Below are 6,743 nucleotides of genomic sequence, written 5' to 3'. Positions count from 1 at the left end.
GGGTATATAAAGTGTGTCCGGGGATGAGGAAAAACAGTGCAGTCGTTCTCGTAATGCGGAAACGGAGCGATTTATCTCACGTCCAAGAGGGCACGATCATTGGCTTTCGGGCCAAGGGTGGAAGCATTTCTGAAATGGCTAAGTTTGTAAATTGTTCGCGAGCCGACCTAGTTAAAGCATACCGTGAAAGGTAAATTGACGTTGTCAAAAACCGGCGCAGAGGCAACTGTGGTGCACCGTGGGCCATTGATGAGAGGGCTGAACGACGCTACGGAAATATTAACGGACGAACATACTTGCAATTCAGAATGAGATTTTCACTCTGCAGCAGAGTGTGCGCTGATATGAAACTTCCTGGCAGATTAAAACTGTGTGCCCGACCGAGACTCGAACTCGGGACCTTTGCCTTTCGCGGGCAAGTGCTCTACCATCTGAGTTACCGAAGCACGACTCAGGCCCGGTACTCACAGATTTACTTCTGCCAGTATCTCGTCTCCTACCTTCCAAACTTTACAGAAGCTATTTTGCGAACCTTGCAGAACTAGTACTCCTGAAAGAAAGGATATAGCGGAGACATGGCTTAGCCACAGCCTGGGGGATGTTTCCAGAATGAGATTTTCACTCTGCAGCGGAGTGTGCGCTGATATGAAACTCCCTGGCAGATTAAAACTGTGTGCCCGACCGAGACTCGAACTCGGGACCTTTGCCTTTCGCGGGCAAGTGCTCTACCATCTGAGCTACCGAGCCCGTGAAAGGCAAAGGTCCCGAGTTCGAGTCTCGGTCGAGCACACAGTTTTAATCTGCCAGGAAGTTTCATACTTGCAATTGTTGAGCATCTGAGCGCCCAGGTGATTCAAGGGGATACCAACAGTGTCTCATCAAGAACTGTTCACCGAACGCTGCTGCGTAAGGGCCTCCACAGTAGACGCCTGTTTCACACTCCCATGCTGCTATGCATCGGCGACGAAGCTTCGAACTTCCACGTCAATACAGAAACTGGACGACCACTGAGTGGGGGCTGATGGTGAATCTTTTATGCTCTACTGGACAGATAAGCGTTGGAGTGTACGGTGTTAAACGTCTGAAAGCAAATAACCTGCAACGAGAAGCGATCATTAAGCTCTGGGGATTGTTGTCTTGGCATTCCCTTGGTTCTGTCGTCATTCTGGAAGGCGCATTCAAAAGAATGCATTTCTCTTTGTGGACCTTTTCTATTCCTGTATCCAATTTGCTTACTTCGGCATGAAAGCGTCTACCAGCAGCACCGTACAACGTATCACTCGGCTTACAGGTGTACGTGTGCATTTCAGAGAGCGTCAGGATGAGTTCACGGTATTCCCTTCGCCACCAAACACCCTATATTTAAACGCAATCGAGACCCTGTCGAATCACATCGATCGGACTGTTCCCGCATGGATCCTCAACCGGGAAACGTAGTGCAATTGACCATGGCAGAGGAGTCGGAATGACTGCACATTCCAGTCGGTTCCGTCAGAAACGGCACTGATTCTCTTCACCCAAGTCTCCCAGTGGTCCACTCTGCATAAGGTTGTTGTTCAGGTTTTTCACGGATAGTCACTTCAATACATAAAAATTATGGTTCGAATTATGTCATTCCACTCAGTATGCCTGCAGGGCTTTCATCGTTGTATTGCTAAAACTACTTTGTGGTGGATGGTTATGGCTTGAGGCTTGTGTGAACAACCCGTAGACACTGTGTTCCCGGGATCCATCTACTCTCAACAAAAACATCAAGAAGAGGTAGCTTTCTCGATATATTTCCGTCATGAGTTTTACACAAGCGGCACACCAACGCTCTCGCAGCGACAGCGAGCCTGTCCCTGCAATTTTACATCTGTGTGTGGAATGTGTGTCAGTTCTTTCCTCATTTTCGTGGAGATATTTTCGCATACATAACGACAACTGAGGTAACAAAAGAAAAAAAAGCGTAATGACTTTGTTACCTGGTAATGAACCGTCGGAAATCAAAAGTCATCGTACCAAAATATTCATAAAGTATCCTTGAACTACAGTCGAACAATTTTTAGTTGATTTGGAGGTTTTCGCTGTACATAGTCTCAAGAAATTATGCATCCGCTCTTAGGCACAGAATATCTCGCTAATTACAGGACAGATACAAGGGGTTCCTCCTAGAGGCGTCAGATGCATTCTCTCTCTGGTGTTTCGGCAGATGTTCGCAATGCCGTTTTCCAATGCGCATCAAGTCTTGCATGCAACGCCTGCTGGTGATGGAAGGCGTAGTTTTGTTTCCTGTTAGAAACAAAAAGTTTTTTAAAGCGGAATATCACGTACCTATTTTACACAGCGGTATATTCAACAGGATCCGGACAAGCCATGGGAGACGTAGTGAAGTGGTATACAGATGGGGTAAGACTGCCACTAGGAATGCACCTTAGATCTCCAAAATTAGACATACTACTGAAAAGTTCTCTCAGAATTCTTATTCTGGGAAGGTCTCGTACTTCTTCATAAATTACATGACTGACATAAATGTAAATCTGTAAGTTATTTACATATCTTACTTATATTTCCAAAGTGATGTATAATTTCCACACAGTTAATAATATTAATAAAGGAGCCCCAAAACAGACTAGTATGATGTTAACGGGGGCAGTAGACTTTTTGGTCATCCTGGTTACGGATGACAAGTAGTCGGTAGGTTTTAAGAGCAAAATAATGAGATGTATTGATAGAGCATGATAACTTTTTGAGAGGCAGCAAGTCCAGAGCACAGTCAAAGCAGGTCCTTGAAATCGGTCCGATATCCGCAATAACAACAGAGACTAAATGTTGACGCCTCGACTACAGAGGAAGAACTAAACTATGATTATAGGTCTGCGCGGCTTCCTTTTCAGACTACTCCATGGCGGCGCTGGTCAAGAGGATATGTCTCGCAGCCGGCTACAGACTGCATCGCCATTCACTCTGGTTATTGCCAACCTGTCAACATCTAATCGTGCATTAGCGTGGCGTGGTATCGATAGCGCACGATACCACACTCAATACGTAGAATAAAAATACCCCCAGCACCCACTGAGCAGCGTCCTGGACTGCGCTGACTGCTACCGTAATGCAGAATTGCTGCTCAATCTCTGCTGGAGGAATAGTTATTCCTCGTGTTTTATCGCTCCTGTTACCAGATATCGCTGAAGCGAATATCAACTAGACTAACTGGGGACCACTTTATAGAATGACCGCGTAAAATTGCCCTTTAAAAATGATTTTGCTTGCAAAGGGAAACGAACCGATGCTTTCCGTCGACAGCTGGCATCGTGTGAAAAAAATACGATGAGCAACACTCGTATTTCTCTGCAATGTCTCCAGTTACACATTATAAAAACGAAATATCTGCCGAAACGTAAGAGAAAATGCATATGACGATTCTTAGGATGGACGTCCGGAACTCAAGGGCATACTGAAAAGTAAGGTCTCCGAAATTTTTATGTGAAAACTCTTCAAGCTTTATAAATAACATTCTACGTCTTTATTCTTCGTATCTACATTTCTGCATCCCTCTGCCGTTAGACATCTCCGAATTATACAGTAACGTAACTTTGTCGGTGCGTGAGAAACAGCGCCTTGTAATGGAGTTACGAATTAGAAGAGCGACTTGCCTTCAGACAAAAAGAATAAAGGTGCAGAATGATAATAACACGTGCTTTATTTAAAGCGTTTTGAGAGATTAATCTTTAAAAATTCGGAGGCACTACTTTTCAGCATATTCTCGTGTATTCTGTCCATATACGCTTCCACATTGCCACGTTACATGCTACATTTCGGAGCCCTCTGGCTGCCGAGGGTTGCAGACATATTTTACTTACAAGAAGAATTCAGATGCTGAGTATTAAGCTTTAACTGTTTTCACATAAAAATTCGCGGGCCTTATCCTTCAGCACTTTCACTTTACTGGCTTTATATACCACAGGACATGACATGTTTAAATGTCTTCCTTCCATTACACTGCATCATAGACGAGGATGCGTAAAAAAAATCAAGACACAGACTATATCGTTTCTAAACGAATAGTATCATAACCCTAAAGGGTTAGCTCTCTCGTAATGTGTTCGAGGTTTATTGGTGCACACTATTTTCTTTACTCTTTTCCAAAATCAGAAATTCTAGGAAAGGGTAAATCCGGAGATCAGTATGACGTCTCAGATGGTCCACTTGACGTATCCAGGGAACATGCGGCTCAGAAATGTCTTCACGTCTACGTGAAAGTGATGCGGCACCAATCCTGTTGGGAGCAGCAGTCTTCTTTGTTAAAATTCGTTAAGGGTAGCAGGTGAACAAAAGCAAGATTTCATGGGGAGGAGACATCTGCTACGGTCCGTTCAAGGAAGTTATGTTCGATATAGTTTCTGGGAAACGGGCAGCACTCTTTCCAGTTCTGTTAGTGATTGCGCTAGTCCAGTACAAACAGTTTAAAGAACTCATTAAAATCAGTATTTCACTTCATGTATGTTTTAGAGGTCTTTCCCTCCCCTCTGGGTAATCTTCGATTCGAGCATAGGGAACCCAGAATGTGAAGTTTATATCTCTGCGTCATTCTGTTCTTTAAATAGTTAGTCCGTCGATCCATACATCGCAGGAAATTTTCCTCTCCGACGTCGCTGGAGAATATGTGATAGTTTGAACCAATACAGTTACTGGTCTATTGTCCGCTGCACTCTTTTTTTTTCGCGACGCAGTATTCCTTCTAGTATGTCCCTCTCCTCGTTTCGTTTCGTCTTAATCCATGTTGAGTCCCGCTGAAGTCCTATAGCCTATATTTTGGTGTTGTTTTGCCTTAATGCGCTAGTTTTTTTATAGATCTATTTGGTTTCATGCTTGTTAATCGTGCTTCCATCTGGCTTCAGAGAAAATGTAAAATGTTTGAGATAAGCCAAATATTTTTGCGTGGACTTTTGGGAGAGTGTGGGTAGCCATTTTACAGAACAAGGTATCACAACTTCGTTACGAGACTACATAGAAGAATGATCTAAATGTGCGTCGCGCTATTCATTTACGATTGATAGATCCCAAACCTCTATCGCTACACCAGAATAGCCGAAAGAGAGCGACGAAGTATTTCACATTTCGTCATCATGGAAATGAAATGACTTGTAACAGTAGAGCTATAAGAACAAAAAGTGTTGAGGGAAAGTGAAATGTTCTGTAGACTTCAAATATACAATCCTCTAAACAGTATCTGGTTGTGTTCCCAATTCAACTCTCCATCTTAGTTGAATCCGGCTCATATAGTTTGCTTTCATTTAGTACATTACTATCCACTTAGGTTTTACAAATGAAACGTTTCGTGTGCCAGGTATTTGCTTTTACAAAGTTGCTACAGTTTGTCCGATACATCGAAACCATTGTTCAACGGACACTAAAAGGAAAACGAGTGAACTGTTTATTATTTCAAAAGTCATCGCCATAGCAGTTAATACACGTATCCCACTGTGAGACATGACGGTCAGTGCCTTCATGGAAAAATGTTTACGGCTGCCTACGGAATTATAGTCGTACCCCGACGAGCGCCACTTCGTCTGAAGCCAGTCGATGACCACGAATGTCTTTCTTTAGGGCTCCAAAGCTATGGAAATCGCATATTGAGGGATCGATACTTCGTGGAGGATAATGTAAGGGCTTCCAGAGGAACGTCTGTAGTGTTGCTCCTAGTACTCTGCAGTTATTCTTATTACTCTGCAGTTAAAAAAAATCCCATTTGATCGTGGCAGGTTGTAACAGTAATCAGTTTAAAAGTGTTACAAACGAAAAAGAGGCTCGGCTGCGAAATTATGTAATGTAAATGACGCGTTTCACCCATTTGGGGCATCATCAGGTTGCGTATCCAGCTATTTTTGCAGAATCTGATGATGCTTCGAAAGGGTGAAACGCGTTATTGACATAAAGTAATTTTCCAACCGAAACTGATTTTGTTCTGAAACATTTATTTTATTCATCTTGGGTATTAATAACCGCCGGCCGCGGTGGCAGAGCTACTTCTCATTACATTCGTTTGGCTTCGATTTATTATCAGCCTATATTCTATACTCAGTAGCCTGTGTATTCCATTCTTCAGATCCTGTAGCTCTTCCTCACTTTAACTTGTATAACAATGTCATCAGCAAATCATATCACTAATATCCTTTCACCTAGAATTTTAAATCCACCTCTCCACCTTTCTTCTGTTCACATCATTGCTTCCTCGACGTACAGATTGAGCAAAAGGGCAGAGACCACGTCTACGTCTTACACGCTTTTTAATTCTAACGTTTCGTTCTTGGTATTCCAGTCTTGCCATTCCCTGTCACCTCTTGTACATATTGCATATTCCCCGCCTCTCCCTATAGCTTACGCCTATTTTCCCCAGGATTCCGAAAATCTTGCACTACTGGATACTTTCGAACACTTTTTCCAGGTCGACAAATCGTATAAACGTGTCTTGATTTTTCTTCAGTATTGATTCCATTATCAATTTAAACGTGGGAACTGTCTCTCTAGTGCCTTCCTAAAACCAAACATGTTCTCAATTGTCTTTCGCATTCTTCAGTGTATTACTCTTGTCAGCAACCTGGCTGCATGAGCTGTTAAACCGAGTGTATGATAATTCTCTCACTCGTCAGTTTTTGTAGTCTTCTGGGAGTCGTTACACGCCTTCTATACAGTCACGATCTCACCAAACGCAATTTGTATGATTTTTGACCCCTCAAGAAAAAATTATTTCCGGCACCTGG

The 6,743-nt window shown here is 43.0% G+C and overlaps 1 non-coding gene across 1 annotated transcript; it reads right to left on the bottom strand.

Annotated features, from left to right (window-relative positions):
• Nucleotides 1–672: 672 nt before the first annotated feature.
• Trnas-cga lies at nt 673–747 on the bottom strand. The gene has a single exon. It is a non-coding gene; the product is annotated as a tRNA-Ser (tRNA).
• Between the last annotated feature and the right edge of the window lie 5,996 nt (nt 748–6,743).

This window comes from Schistocerca piceifrons, chromosome 8 (assembly GCF_021461385.2).
Source record: "Schistocerca piceifrons isolate TAMUIC-IGC-003096 chromosome 8, iqSchPice1.1, whole genome shotgun sequence".
In the NCBI taxonomy this organism is placed as follows: domain Eukaryota; kingdom Metazoa; phylum Arthropoda; class Insecta; order Orthoptera; family Acrididae; genus Schistocerca; species Schistocerca piceifrons.
This window is presented reverse-complemented; position numbering and strand designations above follow the sequence as displayed.